We start from the raw sequence: 24,413 nt of genomic DNA on the forward strand, positions 1-24,413 counted from the left end.
TTGCCTGATCTTGTCTCAACCATCAAATGATATGGATGCTCTCTGCAGGGCAAAGACCTGATTAGATTATAAGGGAATTAGCTTTTGGAAGAAATATTTGCTGAAAATATGGTAGACAATTTGGAAAAGATGTCCCATTACTAGGGACTGAGTCATCATGGGAATCACGACAATTGTGTTGTCATTACTTCTGCAAAAGAAATAAACAACGAAAATATGCCTTGTTACCTAGGCGAGGTCGTCAAACCACAATGGAAGGAAATAGAATTTTATTAAAATGAGAAGAATAAGATTTTATTGATCTTGACAAAGAGGTGGGGGACAAACAATTTGCCACCATTCACGATAGTCGGCAGACACTCTAGGACCTGGAAAGATTTTGAGAGAGACAAAGGAATCCCAGCCGTAGCGGGCAGAATGATATGCCCCGGACCATTGTGCGGAAGTGAGATCAAACTCTGCCATAACTCCTGATAACAGTCGGGCTTCGACATACTGCTGCCTCTGGGAGAACTGTCGAACACATCTCTCTGATTGGTAGTAAGTGCAGAAGAATGGTCCCAGCAACTTGAACCGCTTGCCATAAGCGTACGTATATCTGGGAGGAGATTTTTGCCGATCAAAATAGTCCCAAACAACGTCATCCTCTTGAATGTTGTTGATCATAGACCGGTACTGCGCCACTGGAAGGAGTTCTTGACCATTGTATCTGAAAGAGCTTGCTCGGGCTGGCACGTGTTGGAAAAACCAGGACTGAAGTGCGTAGATGCATCCTTCAACTAAAATGGACTCTCCAAGTGAGAATCGAGTCAGACCTCGATAAAGGAAGGCGAGCGCTGCCATGGCTATGGAGAGGCGATTGGTTTGCCGACTTCCCCATCTTCTCATAAGTTGGATTATCCTGATGTCCATGTAGTTCTGTCCATCTGGGAAAAGGGACAGTCCTATAGTGCATAGAACCATTGCATTCTGAATCTTTTCTTTGGCTGTTCTTGATAGCGAGCTGACTTCGACGAAGGTCCCGTACTGGCGGTACAACTCAAGTAGGTCAACATATTCATCTCCTTCTAACTGGATCAGGGGCCAAGATCGGCGGCCTGTCATACGAGCTAAGGAGTCTCGGGGGTCCAAACCCTTGACATTGATAAGGAATTGATGCTCTAAGGGGTCTCCTGGTTGACCGGCTGGTTCTGGCAACCCCATGATTTCTGAAAATTCATCCATTAAAACAGTCATTTCTCCCCACGGGAACCAGAAGGTACACGTTCGAGGATTTCATCGCTCCGCCATTGCATGGATCAGGTTGCCATTGATGGTCTGCTTTTCGACTGCTGATGCCAGCTCTAATCCGCACTTGCTCAAATGGTCCGGGAACATTCGGGAAAAGCTCTTTAGCCAGGAATAATACCACCGGGGAATGAAAGTTCCGGTGCTAAGGGCTCGATGTTCAGGACGACCTTGTCGCACCTCGAAAGAGATGTGACCTTCAGGAAAGATAGGATCGACTTGACTGGATGCCATCAAACTGAAAGCAGAGAAAGACTCAGAATGAGACTTAGGAAAATGTGAGAAATTTTGAAAAATTTTGCAGGCAGGATAAAAATGCAGCTAGAAATTCGAGATCCAGTAGAAAGGAAGAAGGAAAAATCACCTGGAGTTTTGAAAGAAATTGGATATTTGGGAAAATCTTCCAGGGTTTTAGAAAACATCTTGTGGAAAATAAGGATGTTTTGAAAAAGGCCTAATGAGTTAAAAAAAAAACATTGGGAAATATAAAGAATGGAGAAAATCATACATACAATCACATCATGCACAAACATTTATGCACATTCAGCATTCCCTAAAAGGCTGACTCTAGATGCATCAATTTTGAAAACAGCTGTAGGACCTAAATCCTAACTCTAGGTTCAGATCATCTTTGTCCAATCCAGTTACGCCGATATACCCGAATCGAAATCCGAGGTACGTGGCATAGAATTTCAACTTCGGTTCTAAGGTAAGGTTTTCCAACATCCTTGAGCGCCTACCAATATACTTCGGACTGTGGCCCGCGGTACGTGGTAGGGGGGTGTTAACCCAAATAGTTGGCCCAGTTGTGGGGCTCTGTCCCAAACTATGGTTCTGGAAGAGAGCCCAGCAACGTGAAGACCGGGTAATGATAGGTAATTGAGGGTTTTGAAAAATGATCACATGCAAGAAATAGAGGGCTCTAAATCTTAGAGAGATAGACTTTTGAAAATCTTTGAAGAAGCATACATTGTTTGCATTCAGATCCTAAATTAAGGAGAGTTGTGTTTAGACCTAAGTCTATGTGAGCATGAAAATTTCTCCTCAATCTAGTCCTACCAAACCATGCCTAAGCTACATGCAGTCAATGTCAGTTAGGTCAGAATCTAGGCTCCTAGGCTCACATGATATTGAAAGTAAAAGAGCTGACATTTTGTGAACATAATTTTGATAATTAAACTAAGTCAAGCATAATTTAGGTCAGACAAGGACAAATTCCATCACGGTCGCCAAACCTGTTATCGTCGCGAAATTTTTCCCCCGTCTTTCCTTCCTTGAGGAAGAGAGAAAGAGGAAACGCTTTCGCGATTCAAACTTTGACCGGATTTTGGAAATTGTTTTGAAATACTCGCCTCCGTTTTGAAAATTGCGGGAAAATCCATGGGATGGGGCTCGACCTGTCGGTACGAGGTTCGACCGTTCCTGCCGCCTTTAACAGGGGTAATCGAACCAAGGACCAAAACTATGCTTGACTTAGTTAAATTATCAAAGTTATGTTCTATCCTAAATGCACAGAGAATTCAGGCATGTGCTATGAGATTTTGGAAAATGCAGCTTGGGAAAACATGATGTATGCTTGGAAAATATTTGGAGTTGAAAAGATTCTCTCAGGAAAAAGCTGAAAGTCAATTTCTCAGGAAACTCTGATGAAAAGACTTGAAATCTCGAGAAAGTTTATAAAGGGAAAATCATGAATGATTGGAAGTCCTGGGAAAATAGAAGTGATTCTTGAGAAAAGGGTGAACATTTGAAAAGGGAAACACTTCTTAGGAAAACTTGGACTTTGAGAATTTTCTTAGGAAAATGATGGAAATTCATTGGAAATCCCTTGTGAAAAAGGAAAATTGAAGCTTGGGAAATTGAAATCCTGAGAATCTTAATCTTGGAATATTTGGAAAATCGATTTTGACTTTGAAAAAGGTAAGACACTTCTCTTGAAAATCTTGGAAAAATGACTTTTTCCAGGGAAAACTGTGGAGAAACTTGTCTTTGGAAAACCGATTTTGAAAAATCCTTAGAATTTCTTGAGAAATCGATTTCTTGAGAATGAAGTTTTCTTGAGAAAATCTTGAGAAAATCAATGATTTCATGATGCAAATGACATGAGTGAATGAATGCACTTTGAGAAGATTTTCTGTGCATTAAGTCAAGATAAATCCTTCACCTATCCTGACTGTGGCCATGAATATGTTCAGAATTTAGTTGATTTGATGCACATGATTTTGAAAACTTTGGAAATATGATGTGCATTTTAAGATAGCCTAAGAGTGTAGGCTCAATGTGACTAGTAGAAAGATGATGGATCTGGGTCTCGTCCATATTCCGACTAGGGCCGTAAATATGTATCCCACCGAGTCCATCAACTCCCTAAGAGTTGGTGCACGTGCCATTCGTGAACATCCATAGTGCTTTTGAAATAAGATGTATGCATCACATAAGCAGGATATTTGCATAAATTCAAACTATATGACATGCATCCTAGTCTAAGCAGGAAATTAACTCTCTTATTCCAAAATTTACATTATTACATCACTAAATAAGGAAAGTAAAAGAAATTTGCAGACTTCAGCTCCTTCTTTTGAATGTCCCTGCCAAACTTGAAATAAGGTTAGCTCAAATATGTGGGTTTTTCCAAAATTTTCCAATAATATTATGAAATTATTGGATTTAATTGGATATAAACCCTATTCTCATGCTTCCTTGATATTTTGAAATGATGAAAATGCTAGAAATTCAGTGAAAAACAATGTGAAATTCGGAATTGAAGTTAAAATGACCAAAATACCCCTAAAATTAAAGTTACACCTTTAAAATCAGGGTTTTTTGAAGGAAAACTTGGTAAAATTGAGATTTTGAAGTTCAAATTGAATCAAATGATGATGAAATGCAGTAAGAGATATGATGACATGCTGCTAGACACATTAAGACTGTAAAATCAGAATTTGGTATTTTGCAATTTATCAAAAATAACGATTTTCGCTTGTTTTTCGCTTGGATCCGGGTCCTGCGGGACCCTGTTTTGATATTATGGCTAATCCGAACCTCAAATGGATTCCAAATTGCACCAAATTCGGTATGAAGCATTTACTTACTCTGATAAACAACCTAGAATGCTAAAAATCACAAAATGATATGATTTAAATGCTAAAATTCAAAGAAAGTCCTAAAATGATGGATTTTGCCTATGGATCCGAACCAAATGCAATGCTTAATATGCTAATTCAAGATTTACACCATGAAAACTTCTGATATTTTTCATACTGCTAAAAGACTCAAAATGGAACATTTTTGGTTTTTATAGCCTCGGGATTTGAGCCATGGTGAGTTCAATAACAGAGATTTAGTTCTGACATAGGTAAAAATCACACTAATCTGATGAAAAATGCTAAAGAAATACAAAAAGGCCATGGAAATTTATGAAATTAATCAGAGTTATGCAAGATACCTACATGAACAACTTTCATGTTTACGACTTCGGCATTTGATCAACGGAAACACAGATAAAAATATAACTATTTCTGCCTAAACTAACAGAACAGACAAATGTAGCAAAACAGGGGACTAACAAGAAAAATCCGCAGCAGGGGTCAACACTGTTTTAAAAATTACAGGATTTCAGATTCAAACAGAAGACATCTTGGACACCACTTTCACTTTTTACAGTTTTGGATTTGGAGCAACACACAAAGATAAACCATAGCTTTAAGTCGATCCAAGATCTCAGAGGACCAAATTAGGCTCTGACACGTGTCCCAAACTCTCGGATTTTTTTCAGACATACAAAAAATCAGGAAAATCTTTAAAAATCATATTAAAAACTAGATATTCTCCCGAGTTCATAACAGCTTTCGGATCGAAAATCAGATCTCCCATGAGGGATATCTCGATTTTACAAGTCGGCAAATGATTTTCAAAACGTATCCCGGGTAACAAAACCCAACTTGCCATTTTGAATGTTTACCACAGTAAACAAATTTAAATGCCTCCGAATTTTTGGCAAAATTTTAGGGACACCTAAGGGCGCATTCCCTGATTTTTTTGGGTTTTTTAATAAAAAAAAAATGCATGAAATGACGTGTGGACTGACTGACAAAAACAGAGACCTACTAAAAATAAGCAGAATTGAAATAAAGGCTAAATTAATCCTAATTAATTCATGAAATATGCTAAATGAATGAAATAAAATGCAAATTAAACCTAGCTAACTATATGAATGTTAAAAATCATCAAGGAAGCATAACAAAACATTTTTATATATGTCGTTTTATGAGAATAGCTCAATCCATCCCTCGGATGAGCTCTTTCTTCAAACGACTCCCGATTCGGATTATAGAATCACATCAAGGGGAAAAGAAGTGCACCTTGCTTCGTTACGCAGCGTAGGAGCTCTTGAAAGGGGCAGCTATCACGAGCTTCCTTCGTTCTTTGCTCCGGGCTTCGGATGGTCCACCAAAATCGAGCTCTGTTGGAATCGGATTGGCCACGGCACGAACTTTACTCCACCTTCTTCAATGCGCCAAAGGGGGCACGATTTCCAAGGTTCAAAATCAGATGTTAGGAAGGCTGGGTCGGATTTTCCAAGTTCACAAGAGCTAAAAAAAAATGATCTCCTTAGGCTGGGCGTGAACCCTTGTTTTTATAAATTTTCTGAAATTTTTTTGAAATTCAAACAGGCTGGATCTGAGCCCTCCATGTGGCGCCATCTCAGGGGGTGTCATCTGAGGGGTTTGAAATTCGAATTTGTCTTCTGCAGGGAGCCCTCAGGTGGCGCCACCTCAAAAGGCTATTTTGATTTTTTGAAAAAAATAAAAAAATGGAAATTTTGTGGGTGAGACACCTCAGCAGGGGGAATTTGGAATTTTTCAAAAGTTTGCTTGATTCTCTCTGCAGGGAACTCCCAGGAGGCGCCACCTCAGAGGGTGCTCTCTTGGAGTTTGAATTTCAAATTCACTTTTTGTAGGGAGTCTTCAGGTGGCGCCACCTCATGGTGGGCTACCTTTAAAAAATAAAATAAAAAATAAAAATGGAGCCAAGTGGATTCCTGGAATGGCGCCACCTCAAAAGGTGTCTGACACATGTCAGAAGGACAAAGCAATGGGCTCAGAGGGTGCCACCTCAGAGGAATTTGAATTCTACCTTTTCTGGAGAAAGGAGATCTGGACATGTGGCGGACAAGTGTCAGCTGTCTGGAGAGGCTTTCTCAAATGGCGCCACCTCAGGGGGAAGTTTGAAATTCAAATGGAGGTTGGCCTTGGAGGAATGGAGGGTGGACATGTGGCGCCACCTCAGGGTGGCTCCTACAATGCCATGTGGCAAGAGGGAGGAAAAGGAGGGAAAGGGACATGTGGCGCCATCTCAGGCCATCTGGAAAAATCAGAGCTCAGGATTTTTGCCACCTAGTGCCTTGTTTGAATTTTGAATGGTTTGCTTTTTCTGAAGAAAGCCAGAAGTGACATGTGTCTCCTACTTTTCTGAAAGAAGTAGGGAGAAGACATGTGTCATCTACTTTTTCTGAAAGAAGCAGAGAATGACACGTGGCAGAGGGGAGAGAAGGTGGGCCAAGCCATGTGGCGCCATCTCAGACAGGATGAAAAAGGTAGGAGTTCTTGATTTTCGCCACCTATGGGGATTTTTGAATATTTGAATTCTAGCTTTTCTGAAGAAAGCAGAAAATGACACATGGCACTTGCTTTTTCTGAGGAAATGAGAGCTTGCCATGTGTCCTCTGCAGAAGACACTCCAGATGGCGCCACCTCAGAGGAGACAAGCCTACCTTTTTTGTAGGAATTTAGGAGTGACACATGTCTCCTACTTTTCTGAGAAAAGTAGGGAGAGGACATGTGTCAGGCTACTTTTCTAGAAGGAAGGAGGGGTTGACACGTGTCCCCTTCAGGAGACACACTTCAAGTGGCGCCACCTCAGGGGAGACAAGCTCCACTTTTCTAGACAGGACAACCTATGACACTTGGCATCTCCTGGCAATCTTGGAATGACACATGGCGCAGGATGGATAGGGTGACACATGGCATATAAATGGGATGACATGTGGCGGCTTCTGAAGGTAGCCCCACACTAACACTTGGCGTGGAAATGGGAGGAGAGAGAAAGGACAAGTGGCACCAATCCGGGGGACAAGGCTCCTATATTTTTGGGTTTTTCAAAATTCAAATTTTCAAAAGGAAAGCTTGTGTGACACCACCTCAGTGTGGGTCCCACATTGCTTCTTTATTGAAATAAGGATAAAACCACAACTTCTTTTTGAAATTTTCATAAAATTTGGACTAATGGGCAAAACAGGAATTTTGGAAAGAGTTGGCCCTTGTAGGGCGATTTTGTAAAAGGAAGATATTTGAAATTTGTCAAAAGGGCAAAATCTGAGGTGAAGTGACTGAAATCCACATTAAGAACTATCCAGATCGTTTTCCTGAGAAAAAAATATTTTGACATTCAGAGTCCTGGGGGTAAAATGAGAAGAATTGATAATTTTGAAGACCCAGGGTTTTGAAATCAATTTTGAGAAGAGTTGAAATTCTAATCTTGATTGAAAATTTTAAAATCAAGAGTTCTGGACCTCGAAATGACATGCTTTGCAATGCAGTGATTTGAAATGCTCGTGCAATGATATGCAATGTCATGTCTTATGCAATGTAACCTTGAACCAAGACTCTGGAGATGTCTGTCTCCTGTCAGGAGTAAAATCTTGAACATCTGAGATAAAAATAGAGAAAATTTGAGAGTTGCAGATGAAATTTAGACTTTTGCAAGGTCCGGGCTCAGAAAATGACCATTTTGCCCTCCAACGATTTCAGAGGCTGGATGATGATGCTTGGTGGAAATGTTTGGAGAGGTGAGTGAAAATTTGGGGTGTTTACATATCCCTATCTTAGACAGATCAAATTTTTCTGATTGGAAAGAAATCGTGTTATTCACTTTGGGCTATATGGATTTAGATCTGACCCTTAGAATAGACGAACCTCCCGCTCTTAATGAGCAGAGCACAGCCGATCAGAAGGCTGTCTCTGAGAAGTGGGAGCGCTCGAATAGACTTAGTCTGTTGCTTTTGCAATCTCGGGTGGCTAAGAGCATTCGAGGCGCAATTCCTCACTGTAGGACTGTGAAGGAATTTCTGGGAGCCATTGAGGCTCAGTTCGTCACTTCTAATAAGGCAAGGGCCAGTACCCTCATGTCCAAATTAGTGTCTATGAAATATGCTGGTGACAGTCACATCCGACAACACATTTTGGAAATGAGGAATATTGCAACTCAACTGAATGACATGAAGTTTGCCATCTCTGACTCGTTTTTAGTCCATCTGATCTTAACCTCGTTACCTACTGAGTATGGACCCTTTAAAATCTCCTACAACACACATAATGATGAGTGGTCTTTTAATGACCTCTTGAGTAAGTGTGTTGAGGAAGAGGAGAGGTTGAAGGGTGAGAGGGTGCCAAGTGCACATATGGCCTCTCATAAGGATAAACAGAGGTTGAGGCCAAAGAAAAGCTCCTTAAAAAAGAAGAATTAGAAGAGAGCCACTGGGGAGAGTTCAAACTCTCAGCCGAAAGCCAAATCCCAGTTTGGTGGCCCTTCTATAAAGTGTTTCTTCTGCAAAAAGAAAGGGCATAAGAAGGTGGACTGTTTGAAGTTCAAGAAGTGGCTCGAAAATAAAGGTAATAAGTCATTCGTTTCTCATGAGTGCAATTTAATTCATGTTCCATTGCATAGTTGGTGGATTGATTCTGGTGCCACGGTGCACATTGCCAACTTTTTGCAGGCATTGCTAAACAAAAGGGAACCAACGGAGCATGAAAGAAGCATCTTCTCAGGAAATAAGATGCGTTCGCATGTCAAGAGCGTTGGGACCTGCAGAATTGTGTTGGAGTCGGAATTCATGTTGGATTTGGTCGATACATTTTATGTTCCATCTTATAGTCGGAGCCTAATTTCAATTTCAAAACTTGATAAGTTTGATTTTGTGTTTAAATTTGAAAAATCTGAACTTATTATTATGAAAAATTCAATGAATATAGGTTCTGCATATATGTGTGATGATTTGTATCGATTAAGAACCAAACTCCAAATTCAGGAATCTCACTCCATTGAGAACACAATGATTGACAATAAATGTGGTCTAAAGGATGATCAATCCTATTTGCTTTGGCATCGGAGATTAGGACATATCTCGAAAGAGAGAGTCCAAAGACTCGTGAAAGAAGGAATCCTTGGATCCCTTGATTTTACGGATATAGAGCCATGTGTTGACTGCATAAAGGCTAAGCAGTCTAACACATATAAGAAAGATGCCAAACGCAGCAATGGAAAGTTAGAAATAGTGCATACGGATGTCTGCGACCCTTTTTCACCGTGTTATACGGGTGAAAAGTATTTTGTCACCTTTATAGACGATTACTCACGGTATATGTATCTCTACTTATTATCTGAAAAATCAGAAGTCTTTCAGGTTTTTAAGGACTTCAAGAAAGAAGTAGAGAAACAAACCGGTGAAGTTATTAAGGTTGTCAGGTCAGATAGAGGTGGCGAATATTATGGTCGTTTCACTGAGATGGGACAAAAGGAAGGTCCATTAGCGCGGTTTCTAAAAGTGGAAGGCATTGTACCTCAGTATACCATGCCTGGTAGTGCTTACCAGAATGGTGTAGCTGAAATGAGAAACCGTACGCTTAAAGAAATGGTTCGAGCGATGTTGAATCACTCAAACCTTCCTTTAACCTTGTGGGGTGAAGCTCTTAGGACTGCAGTGCATATTCTGAATAAGGTTCCTACGAAGGCTGTTCAAAAGACTCCTTACGAGTTATGGACAGGTAGAAAACCTTCTTTGTCATATATGCACATATGGGGATGTCCAACAGAAGCTAAATTGTATAACCCACATATAAAAGCTTTTGATCCTAGGACAACTAGTGGTTTCTTCATTGGTTATCCAGAAAGATCGAAAGGCTTTAGGTTTTATTGTCCATCTCATACACCACAGATAGTGGAAACAGATAAAGCAAGATTTCTTGAAAATGGTTCTGTTGGAATAGATGCATCTCAAAATATTAATTTTGAGGAAATGCAGGATTCAGGTTTCTCACCTGCTAAGGATAATGACCTGACTTTCTCTATCATTGTTCCTTCGAGTAATGTAAGAGAAAGTCCAGTCAATGAACATCAATCCCAACTAGATCCGGTTGTTGATGAGGATATACAACAACAACAGGATACAAAGGTTCATTTTGACCCACCTGTAGCACCTGTATGGAGGTCCACCAGAATTAGGAAATCTGCTATCCATCCGGACTATGTGGTGTATTTACAAGAGTCAAATGATTTCATAGACATTGATGAAGATCCCTTCACATTTGCAGAAGCCATTGAAAGTGAAAGATCAACACATTGGATTAATGCCATGAAAGAAGAGTTTGACTCTATGGCAAAGAACCAAGTGTGGGATCTTGTACCTCGACCTGATGGAGTTAGACCTGTTGGTTGTAAATGGGTTTACAAAACCAAAACAGACTCTAAAGGTCATGTGGAGAGGTACAAGGCTAGGCTTGTTGCAAAAGGTTTCACACAGATAGAGGGCATTGATTATAATGAGACTTTTTCTCCTGTCTCAACTAAAGATTCATTAAGAATAATCATGGCCCTCGTAGCTCATTTTGATTTAGAGCTGCATCAGATGGATGTGAAAACCGCCTTCCTGAATGGGGATCTGGATAAGGAGGTATACATGCAACAACCTCCTGGTTTCAGTATAGATGACTCAAATAACTTAGTTTGCAAATTGAATAAGTCAATTTATGGACTTAAACAGGCCTCCCGCCAGTGGTATAAGAAGTTCAATCAGGTAATTATGAACTTTGGATTCACTGAAAACATTGTTGATCAGTGTATTTACATTAAGACTAGTGGGAGTAAGTTCATAATTTTGGTTTTATATGTTGATGATATTCTTCTTGCAACTGATGATTTGAGTCTTTTACATGAAACAAATTTTTTTTTCCTCATTTCGATATGAAAGACATGGGTGAGACCACTTATGTCCTTGGAATTGAGATCCGTCGTAACAGAACTAAAGGTGTCCTTGGCCTATCTCAGAAATCCTATATCCTTAAGGTTCTTAAAAGATATGGGATGGAGAATTGTTCTCCTAGTTCGGCACCTATAGTGAAAGGGGATAAATTGAGCTTGAAGGACTGTCCTCAGGATGATATTGCGAAGGCTCAGATGGATGCTGTCCCATATGCTTCAGCAGTTGGGAGTTTACAGTATGCGCAGACCTGCACTCGACCTGATATAGCATTTGCTGTGGGAATGCTTGGTAGATATCAGTCAAATCCAGGCATTGCGCACTGGAAGGCAGCGAAGAAGGTCATGCGTTATTTACAAGGAACGAAAGACTATATGTTGACCTACAGGAAAGCTGACCACCTAGAGGTCGTTGGATACTCTGATGCAGACTTAGGAGGGTGTATTGACAGTAGAAAATCCACTACTGGATACATTTTCCTTCTAGCGGGTGGTGCTGTCTCATGGAGAAGCGGAAAGCAGTCTACCACTGCTGCTCATACCATGGAGGCAGAATTTATTGCTCTATACGAGACTTCGTCACAGGCCATTTGGATAAGGAACTTCATTATGGGTCTTGGTATAGTGGACTCTATTGAGAGACCACTAAAGATCTTTTGTGATAATGAAGCAGCCGTGTCCTTTTCAAATAACAACAAGAGCTCAACATCGTGTCGACACATGGAATTAAAATATTTGTTGTTAAAGAAAGGACTGAGAATCATCTGGTATGTATTGATACAATTGGGACGAAGGAAATGACTGCGGATCCCCTTACTAAAGGGCTAGCACCAGGATTGTATTCCCAACATGTAAAGGGGATGGGTCTTTTTGATTTCTTCTGATGTATGACAATACATTATGTAATCACATTTATGATTATGTTTTGATTCTCTAAAGTTTTGTGTTATTGTTGATTTTGCATAAAGAATCTCTCATATGGGTTAGAGAGAATAGCAGAATAACAATATTAAAGGACCAATAGAATAGGTGAGAGACCAACCTATTCATAAAGGTAATTTCTTTACATGCCTAAGCACTGAAGGTGAATTGTAGTGTAGTACAAGAAAATATGACATTTCATAAAGGGGTGTTCATATCCTTGACTCATACGATTCATCCTTGTGATAAAGGGTGGCATGTGAACCCACATGAAGAATTAAATCGAGATAACGGTATACACCTCGATTTAGTACACTTTTGGTGTCAATGGGTCAAGTGGGAGAATGTTGGACATTATGGGTTACGGGTCCAACCCGCAGTCTGACCCGGTTTGACACCATGTTAGTGGGTCACGTAAGTGACTGGATGATGGAGGTAGTGGGTGGGAGTTACGTGAATGTGGAGAGACCACATTCACGTAACTGCCCAATTCTCCATTATATGAAGTGGTTTTGGGGTTACGAAAATGATGAGATTTCGTAACATTTCCATACCAAAATATTGTTCTGCATACAAGAGCAGCAGAACGGGTCCTGCTCACCGTCGACATTAGGCCTGGGCTCATTGTGGGCGTCGACCGGCTGAGGAGAACGCCGAATCACCTACACAATCAATGGCGAATCCAGGTATGCTCCCTGTCTATTTGTTTTCACTGGGTTTTCGCCCAACAAGGACATGATCACTGGGTGAGTGAGGGTTCCAAAGCACCCCACACGGCTGATTCAGCTAGAGAATTTCACGAGAGGCTTGGCTTAGGATTTCTTACCACCACCATCACCACCACCCCCTGGTGATGACAATCTGATAGAGCCTGAAAGCTCCACCACCCCCCCCCCTCCGCTCATTTTTTTCACATTTTCTGACTGTGTTTCTTATTCTACACAAACAAGCGAAAAGTTTTCTTTTTAGTAAACTTCTCATATAAAAAATCTTTTCCCATGAGAGTTTTTCTCGCTTTCTAAACGTGCCCTAAATAAAAAAGGTTGAGAATGGCAAGATTTGGCTCGTAAAAAAAAATCATAAAAAAAATCGTCCAAGCAAAACTGTTGAAATTGATATAGGAACAGAAAGAAAGTTGAGAGCAAACGAGTCATTTTGTTGCAAGGACTCTTTTAAGTCATATTTGCCTACATTATCCCACCACAAGAACACTAAAGAAAAACGACTCGCCACAATCGAAGTTTCAAACAGACGAGATTCCAATGCCTCCACCAATGTATCCAAACAATGGGGCTTTTATTATTTCCCAATAGTTGCAATCTTCCAAAGGGTGATCATAAAAAAAGAAGATAAAATAACACTTTTCATTATTGCCTTTTGTTCATCATAGAAACAGTGTAAGTACAATCTTCAGGGAGTAAAAATCACAGATGGTATTTTATTATCTAAAGGAGACTGCAAGGTAAGCGTGGTGTTGGTATAGCCTCAAGCTGCTTTGCCCTTGGTGCAGTCAAGCCAAAAAAGTCACTCATGTCTAGCTCACCAGCCTTCATTCTATCAGGCAGAGCCCAATTGAAAGAATGAGCCATCTGAGCCACTGCCAACTCTAGTGTATACAAACCAAGCTGCATCCCGGGGCAAGACCTGCGACCCAATCCGAAGGGAATCAGCTCAAAATGGCTCCCTTTGAAGTCAGGGACGCCTTCGCCGGCGAACTGGTCCGGCACAATCTTGTCGGTGTCGGTCCATGCTTTCTCATTCCGACCTATCGCATAGGCATTCACCACGACCCTGCACCTTGCAGGCACCCTGTACCCCAGTAGCTCTGTTTCTTCTACAGTTTCATGCATAAGAACAGGTATGGGGGGGTGTAGCCGCAGGGTCTCCTCGAGCACCCTCTTTAGATGCACCAACCTCTTCACATCACTCTCTTGCACTTGGCGTTCTAAGCCCACTTCCCTCCTGAGTTCATCTTGCACCTTCTGCATCTCCTTGGGGTTGTTCATTTAGTTCAGCCATGACCCACTCTATTGCAGAGGCAACTGTTTCTGTTCCACCAAACATCACATCCTGATACCAAAAGCACAAAACTGAATCAGGTGAGACACCATTGTTGTCCCTGATTATTATAACAATAGAATAGCAATACCCACAAAGAAAAACTCTCTTTTTTTTACAGACTTTTTATTCTGTTTGGTGGCCAAAGAAATAATCCAAGATCCTCATCTAATAAATTCAACCTTTTGTTGGTGTACATATCCAGCAGGGAATAAGAGTTTTAAGGCGGCAAATCTAGAGGTCTATTAAAGTTTTTTTTTGTCACCCAATATTAAACTCTCGATTGTCAATAAGAACATATTGTCAAAAAGCATAAAGTAACAATAAACTTTTGGATCAAGTTTAGCATATTTTATTTACTACTTCCATGCGTTAAAAGATTGACAATGACCTGATGTTTGGAGCTATTTTTAATCCATCCTTACCTTCCTGAATTGTAAGTGTTTTTTTACAATTTTAAATCTCGACCTACTAGAGATGATTAAATCTGCTAACATAATGTATAGGATGATGTTAAACACATCTGAATGGTTAGATCCAACATTTGGTGGCTAAATTCATAGCAGGCAAGCTCGTGTACCATTATACTTAAAAAGAGTTCAGAACCACATTCAATATGACCTGATCTCCTCTCTCTACACAGTGCTTCTCATGCTGGGCCCAGAAACCAAAAACATGACCCTGGGATGCAAAGTTCCTACTTCCTAGTCTACAAAGTTTACCACTACATACCAATGAAAAGGAATGATCTCTCCAATCTCTGTAAATAGCACAAGCCAACCGCCTCAGTTTTGCTTATTTTATATATATTTCCCCTTAGGCATTTGCTCAGATTTTAAAATTTCACAATAATGTGCAAAGGACAGAACAGGTGATTTTGCCAAATCACAGCTCGAACACGTTCTCACATCCTTACCGTCCATTGATTTCATGGCCGCCGTCCCTTGTGCAAGTGGTGAGACATCAAAAAAGCACTGAAGTCGACCATGGTGATGGTGGCGGTAGTGGGTTGCCACGATGGACGACGAACATGCCAAATTACTGACGATGGGTGATTTGGCGGATCACTTGATCTGCTGTCATCATTGTATTGTCGCGATGAGTATGACGTGGTTCTCACGAGAGGTTTAGTAATTAATCTTACTTTTAACTTGGTGTTTTAAACTTTTTTTTTTTTTTTTGATATTTACACAGAGAAAACACTCTAAGAACAGAGACTGCGTAACTGTCTTGACATCATAAAACTCCATGGGCTTACCTTTGCCCCCCACTGAGTTGTGTCATTTCAGGGTGATGCTTATGAGATTTGAATCTAAACCACCTGCCTAGCGGCCTAGGCTTCATCCCACTAGGCCAAACCCCTTTGAGACTGGTGATGGAGATGGTGTTGGGTTTCCTCTTGCAAGGCACAACAAAAGGGGGTGAAAAGAGTACCTGATGCTGTCATAGGTGAACCGATCCCGATGGAAGGCAGTGCCGTCCAGTGCAGGGAAAGCCGTTGGTGGCTGAAATAGGGTGAGCTTCGCTCCTCAACCGAACTGCAACCCTCCGATGAGCGCAGGCTCCTTCATTTGTTGGTGAGCAGGATCCCTCTTCCCTCTCTTTATGAAAAATGATCAAAAAAAGGTAATTTATGCCTTAACCCTTCTTCTGTGTTTTTCTCTTGATTTTCCTACATTAAAGGTCGCTCATGGATACTTTTTTGTAGCTGTAGCAAGGGAACTGTTAGTGTAACTGTTCCCTCCCTGATCTTCTGTATGTTTATCGAAAGGAATACAAAAAAAGGAAAGTTACCTTATTGTGGGTAACTGCCACGATGCGTAGCTTATCCCAACATTCTCTCACTTATTTTGAGGATAAACCAGCAAACTTTATGGTAATTGCTTGATGAATATATTGGCCTTTAAAAATCTATTCTACAGATCCTTAGTTAAATCTCTAATCCTTATGAGATTAACAACAACCACAATGAGAATCAATAAATTGTATGTGATCACTTTATTCATATGCATATGTCAAAAAGAGTTTAACAAGTCCATCCTCAATACATGTTCAGAATATAATCCCGGTGCTAGCCCTTTAGTAAGAGGATCAACAATCATCTCTTTGGTACCAATATTAACAATATGCACTAGATGATTCTTTGTTCTTTCTTTAACAACAAAATACTTCAGCTCCATATGCTTGCATGATGTAGTACTTTTGTTGTTGTTCAAAAAAGACACTGCAGCTTTATTAACACAGTAGACCTTCAGTGGCTTCTCGATGGAATCGACCACCTTTAACTGTGATATGAAGTTCTTCAACCATATGGCCTGCAAAGTAGTCTTGTACAATGCTATAAACTCTGCCTCCATGGTGTGAGCAACAATGGTTGTCTGCTTCCCACTCCTCCAAGAGATTGCTCCTCCAGCAAGTAACAAGACATACCCAGTAGTAGACTTTCTACTATCAAGGCATTCTCCTAAGTCCGCATCTGAGTAGCCAATGACCTCAACGTGATCAACTTTATAATATGTTAACATATAATCTTTTGTCCATTGCAAATACCGCAAGACTTTAAGCAACCTCACCCATATCTTTATATAAAAATATAATGCAAGAAACTGTTTTGTCTCTGAAAGTAACTTTATATCGTTGGTTGCCAGCAAAATATCATCCACATATAACATTAATATAATAAACTTACTCCCACTTTTCTTAAGGTATATACATTGATCAATAATATTTTTTGTAAACCCGAAAGTTACAATGACTTGAGAAAATTTAATATACCACTGTCGAGAGGCCTGTTTAAGTCCATATATTGATTTGTTAAGCCTGTAAACCAAACGTTCATTTTCACAGAATCCAAGACGTTGTTCCATGTATACTTCTTCATTTAGATCCCCGTTGAGGAACACTATTTTCACACCCATCTGATGTAGCTCTAAGTTATAATGAGCTACGAGAGCCAAAATTATCCTCATTGACTCCTAAGTTGAGACAAGAGAAAATGTCTCATTATAGTCAATGCCCTCCATCTAGGTGAACCCTTTAGAAACCAATCTTACATTATGTCTCTTTATGTTACCTTTGGTATCTTTTTTGGTCTTAAAGACCGATTTACACCCTACGGATTTTACTCACTTATGTAACTCGACAAGATTTCACACTTGATTCTTAGCCATAGAGTTCAACTATTCTTTTATGGCTTTTATCTAGTGCGAAGATTATTTACTTTCAACAACTTCCATAAAAATCAATGGGTCATCATCTATATCTATGAAATCATCAGGCTTCTGAAGGTACACTACATAATCATGATGTATGGCAATTTTTTAACTCTTGTGGATCTCTAAACAGGTCATTCTTCAGGTTCAGACTGAACCTGTTCATCATGTTCGTGCTCTTCTGCATTGTCCACAATAGGTTCACTTTGTATTTGTGCATCAACAACCGGGTGATCAACCACATCATCATTAGGGATAACAATGTGGTATCTTTCGGTATTTTTCTTAACAGGTAATGAAACTGAATCTTGTATTTCTTTAAAACCAAGATTTTGAAGTACACTTAATCCAACTAAACCATCTTCAAGGAATTTCACCTTATCCGTTTCAACAATTTATAGTGAATGAGATGGACAGTAAAACCTGTATTCTTTTGATCTATCTGGATAACCAATGAAATATCCACTGGTTGTTCTTAGATCAAAGGCTTTAATGTGGGGGTTATACAACTTAGCCTCCGTAGGACATCCTCATATGTGCATATAAGACAGTGATGGTTTTCTACCTGTCCACAACTCGTAGAGAGTTTTAGACGCAAATTTCGTAGAAACCTTATTCAAAATATGCATAGCAGTCCTTAAGGCTTCACCACACAACTTCATGAGAAGTGTTGAATAATTCAACATGGCCCTGACCATTTATTTAAGCGTACAATTTCTCCTTTCAGCTACACTATTCTGGTAGGCAGTACCAGGCATGGTATACTGAGGCACAATGCCTTCCTCTTTTAAAAATTGTGCTAATAGTCCTTCCCTTTGCCCCATCTCAGTAAACCTACCATAATATTCGCCACCTCTATCAGACCTGACTATTTTAATAACTTTATCGGTTTGTTTCTCTACTTCTTTCTTAAATTTATTAAACATCTAAAAAATATCAGATTTTTCGAAAATCAAGTAGAGATACATATACCGTGAATAGTCATCAATAAATGTGACAAAATATTTCTTGCCTATTTAACAAGGGGTAAACGGTCCACATACATCCGTATGAACTATCTCCAATATCTTACTACTACGTTTGGCACTCTCTTTATATGTATTTGTATGCTTAGCTCTTATGCAATCAACACATGGGTCATTATCGGTAAAATCTAGATATTTCAAGATTTCTTCATTTATGAGTCTTTTTATTCTCTTTTCAGAGATATGACCCAACCTTCGATGCTAAAGATATAGGATTTATCATTAATCATACTACATTTATTCCCAACCAATGCGTATTCAGAAGTTAAAGACTCCTGGGTTTGAATCCTCACATTCTATTTATACAAACCATCATAAACTGATGCAAAACCAATTTCAATAGAATTTATGTATATGAATAACTTGGAATTTTCAAATTTAAAGCAATATCCAAATCAATCCAATCTTGAAATTGAAATTAAGTTTATACTATATGATAGAACATAAAATGCACCATGAAGATCCAAATCTAGGCCTGTATCTAAAGTGATCCTGCAGGTCCCAACACCATTCACATGAGAACATATCTTGTTCCCTGAATAGATGCTCTTCTCATGCATTATTGGTTCCCTTCTATTCAGGAACAACTGTAGACAGTTGAAAATATGAATAGTAGCACCAGAGTCAATCCACCAACTATTTTCAAGAATTTGTAATAAATTATATTCATGAGAAACAAATGACATATTACCTTTCTTTTCCAACCACTTCTTATACTTTATGCAATCTGCCTTCCTGTATCCCTTCTTATTGTAAAAGAAGCACTTTATGGTAGTTAAGTCTGATTGCTTTCCTTGGGATGTCTTATCCTCTGCTGGCTTCTTCCTAGCATTTTTCTTGAATGCATTCTTCTTTGGTCCTACCTTAGAGCCATGAGAAGCCATATATGGACTTTGCACCTTCTTTCCTTTCAATTTCTCTTCCTCTTTAACACACTTAGACATAAGTTCATTGAATGTCCATTCATCATTATGTGTGTTGTAAGGGATTTTGAAAGGTCCATACTCCAAAGGTAAGGACGTCAGAATCAAATGCACTAGGAAAAAATCAGAAATGGCCAGCTTCATGTCATTCAGCTAAGATGCTATGTTCCTCATTTCCAAAATGTGTTGGCGAATATTACTCCCTCTAGAATATTTCATAGTTATAAGCTTTGACATTAGGGTACTGGCTCTGGCCTTATTTGAACTCACAAATTGTGCCTCAACAGTACTCAAAAATTCCCTCACTGTCCTGCATTGTGGGGTAGCACTGTGAATATTCTTAGCCACTTTAGATTACAAAAGCAACAGACTAAGATTATTTGAGTGCTCCCACCTCTTAAAAGTAATCTTTTGATCAACAGTACTTTGATCAGTCAGGACAGCAGGTTCATCTATCCTTAGGGTCAGATCTAAATCCATATACCCTAATGTAAATAGAATAATTTCTTTTCAATCACTAAAGTTAGATCCACCAAGAAAAGGTATAGAACTTGAGCCATCTAAAATCACAAAACTAAAATTGTATGACAAAAGACACATATCAAAAGAAAGCATATACGAGACAAGATTGATGGAAAAAGCAATAAATAAAAGGCCCTGAATATACTTATTTTCAGGCGAGTGTAGGGGGTCATCAGAGTCCTACTTTGGTAAGAGTTCTGATATGCGTAATCATTACGCCTACCAACTATAGTTGGTAAAATTGAAGCTCATGTGAAGCTAGACCATCAACACATGGTACCGTTGGATACACATGTGCAATGTATCTCAACACATTTGCCTCATTTTATCCGACCTAATTTCTAAACACGATAAAACTACCTTTGGGTAGTTTATCATTTCATGAATCTAAGTACAATAGTAATATTGGCTAAATCCATATGATAGTATAAAATTTTGACAACATACGTGTATTTAGTCACTTTGGTGACATTAATACACTAAGTCATCTAGCTATCCTTAATGCCAATGTTATACATTCATTTATGCATACATAATTACATATAAATGCATGAACAATAACAAAATTCAAGCTTAAATGGGTAAAACCCTAGGTCCATAAGTAGGAACTGGTCGGAAAGCATTCTGAACCGGTCTGAAACAGCCCTGAACCGGTTATCCAAGGGTTCAAACCGTTTCTGAACCTAATGAACTGGTGTCAAGTATGAACAAAAGTTTATAAAACCCTATAATCGTATGCCAAAATCCCTGTATCTTCTTATATTTATGAAAACAGGGTCTTAGCAGCTCAGAACCGGTGAGAAACTAGAAAGAACTGATAAAAAATGGCTCTCAACCGGTCCCAAAAGGGACTGAATCAGTCCCTGATCCGGTTCAGGCTAAATAGTGCTGGACCCTTACTGGATTTGGGTTTGATCCAATTATAACTTGATCCGGGTCAGACCCGATATTAACCGGATCCAGGTCAGACCCGATATTAATCGGATCCGAGTAAGACCCGGTGTTAACCGGATCTAGGTCAGATCCGGTACTAATCAGATCTGAGTCAGACCCCGTACTAACCGAATCTGGGTCAGACCCGATATTAACTAGATCCAGGTCAGACTCGATATTAACCGAATCCGGTACTAATCGGATCCGGGTAAGACCCGGTATTAACCAAATCTGGGTCAGACCCGATATTAACTAGATCCGGGTCTGACCCCAAAAATACTGGATTCGAGCCAGACCCAATACTTAACCGGATCTCAGTCCGACCCAGTTTTAATCAAATTCGGGTCTGACCCGATTTTAACCGAATCAGACCCATACCCGGACTCAATTCGGTTCCACCGATAAAGAAAAAATCAAAAAACAGAAACCCGAGGATTTTTATTTACAGAAATTGGTGAAACCGGAAAGGGGGTTTCACCCTTTCGGCTTGATGTGATCATCGCAAAATTTTTCCTCTTTCGGTTTTCTTTCTCTTCCTTTCCTTTTTCCTTTCCGATCTCTATTTCCTCATTTTTGAAGGAAGAAAATAAAAGATAGAAAAGAAGAGAGAAGAGAAAAGAAAAGAAAAAGAAAGAGGAACTCTTTTGCGAAGGTCTCACTTGACCTCGATTTGAAAATATTTAAGAAAATAACTTGCCTCCGTTTTGAAAATATTTGCGGAAAAATTGGGAGACGAGATTCGATCATCGGTACGAGGATCGACCATTCCTGGTGCCTTTACCAGGGGTAATCAAAGCAATGATTAAATTTTATGCCTTTTTGCTTTGCTAAAAGATTATCTAAGAATTTATTCTAAGTCTAAATGCACACAGAATCATGCTTGTGCAATGCAAGGATGTATGCTCTTTTGAAAAGAATGATTTTGAAAATCTGAGATTTTTTAAGTGAAAATGTGACGATAGAATGAAGAAATGATTCTTGAATAGTTGATTTTAACTTAGAGCTTTGAGAGATTTGAAGTTCTAAGTCTTTGAACTAATCAGAGTTTGGGAGGATAAATCTAGACTTTGAAAAGAATGGTTTTGAAGTTTTGAGATAAAAGGAAAAGAAAGGAAGTTTCAAAGTCAAAATTTGGACTCTGAATCTGGATTTAGGAGGGGAAATAAAGCTTGAAAATGGAGTTGAATTCTAGATTAGAAATATGAAATCAGAATGAGATTCGAGAACTCCAAATTGAGTTTGAAAAATAGAATTGGGTTTGATAGATCAATATGGGATATGAGAATTGGTTTTTGGATTTGAAGATAGAATTTTGAATCCAAAATCCGAATCCTAAAAATGGAATTGGATCCGAAGTCTAAGATCTAATGATGAAGTTGAATTCTGGATCCTAAATGGAATTGGATTCATGATCTGGAATCCAAGATGAAATTTGGATCTGAAGTCTGCGATCCAGGATGGAATTGAATTCTGGATCCTAAATGGAATTTGGATATGAAGTCTGAGATCCAAGATGAAATTGGACTCTGGATCCTATAATGGATTTTGGATCTGAAATCTGAGATCCAAGATGAAGTTAGATTCTAACTTTGGATTTAGATTTTGAAAGTCCAAATGGGACTTTTGAAGATGGGTCTGGGTTTTGAAAACCTAGATTGAATTTAAGAAGAGTCAAACTCTAAGATTTAGAATCAATCTCAAACTTTGATTTTGATTTTGAAGATAAGAAAATAAACTTGATTTTGAATCAGAAGATGAATCAGAAACTTCAAAGTTAATTTCGAAATTTTGAATTTTGATTTGGAAATTGAAGTTTTGAATATAACATGAATTAGAAATTTCAAAGTCAATTTAGACTTTGAAATCAAATTTTGAATCTTGAAAATGAGATAGAATTTGAATTTGAAATAGAAACTCGAAGAAAGATATTCAAAATCACTTGGGTTTTTGAAAAAGAATTTTGAAAATATGATGCAATTCTATCCTAAAATGATGAATGAATTTAAATAATTTTGAAATTGCATTTGAAAATGATATTTCATTCTTTGAATGAATGTAAATAAGATTGAGGATATAATACACCCTTGACTATGGTCATTGAATGTATTATATAATAATCATATTTAAATTCAAGCGAAGAATAAAATACATTTTTGGTGCTTTTATAGAGTTTAAAATAAAATTAACTCTCAATATATCCTGACTATGACCATTGATATATGTATTGAATTAATTTTAAACTAAACTCTGATAAAAGAGGAAAATATTTAAAGAAAATATGATGAATTTTGAAAAGGATCCAGTGTGGATCTAGTGTTATTTCATAAAAGATAAGAATCCTAAGCATTGCCCACATTTTGAGTATGGCCATCAATGTGAGTCATTCGCTTAGGATTAATTACCTCTCATTAGAATGATGCACGTGACATTCGTGTTTCCCATCCGTGAATTTTTGAGATAAAAGAGAGAAATGACATGAAACAAGCACTTCTAACAGATATACATGCTCCTACATTCTAATCTAAGCTGAAAATATAAATTTTGATATCTGGCTATTACAACATTGGGATTTAAAAATATCAGAAAAAATTTAATCTAAGAAAGAGGTTCAAGCTTTTCACATATTCCTACAAAACCCAAGTTAATCCCAGCAAAAATAAGTGTCATGTTGAGGAATATACAAGTATATGCTTAAAACTGAAAAAAAGAAAAGTACATAACAAATGTATGTCGTGTATTTATGATAATGAGAAATCATGACATAGTAAACTGTTAAGAAGAATGAAGATAAAACATACATACACAAAGTCCTAAGCAAACGGTAAGAATAGACATTAAATGGCATTTAATGAAAAGAACAAATGTATGATGTAGATATCACTATGGTAGGATATATCCCTAACCAACAAAACATAAGGTATTTAGTAACTAAAAAATGTGCATGCATTGCTTAATACATGAGCTGAAAAATATTCTGAGATTTTAAACATGTAAATGTATTATAAAGGTTGGAGGATTCAGTGTTTAGAGGCTACAGATATATTGTTAATATACAAGCTTGTTAGCAGATAGAAACCCCTAAAACTGGAAGATTTTCTGTCAGCAAAATGACCAAGAAAAAGATATACAACAATGAGTATATGCTGAAAGGTTGTTGCAGACTTATGAAAGATGCCCATTCGCAAGTGGGTGCAAAAATATAGGGATGCCTAAGTGAATGTACAACAGGGACTATGCAAGAAGGTGAGATAGTGCTATATAAGCTGTCATGATGAAAAGTACAGATGTTTGGCAGTAAAAGTCATGTACCGCAAGTGCAGGAAAACGCGAGTAACAGGGGTGAATAGATTGGTATGAAGGTTGGGAATGAACATGATTGCAGGTGTGCTGGAAATGTTGTAGCATGTGAAGCAGCATGGCGAGGTGACTACAACAGTGAGACACATGCAATAGGGTTGAGGCAACAAAGAAGGTGGCAGCGTAATGAAGTGATAGGTGAA

General features: G+C 38.7%; 1 pseudogene; it reads right to left on the minus strand.

Annotated features, from left to right (window-relative positions):
- Positions 1–13,685: 13,685 nt before the first annotated feature.
- LOC149832586 (cytochrome P450 84A1 pseudogene) overlaps positions 13,686–24,413 on the minus strand; it is a 74,562-nt pseudogene continuing 63,834 nt past the window's right edge.

The sequence above is a fragment of the Nuphar pumila genome, chromosome 7 (assembly GCF_984573655.1).
Source record: "Nuphar pumila chromosome 7, dmNupPumi1.hap1.1, whole genome shotgun sequence".
Taxonomy (NCBI): Eukaryota; Viridiplantae; Streptophyta; class Magnoliopsida; order Nymphaeales; family Nymphaeaceae; genus Nuphar; species Nuphar pumila.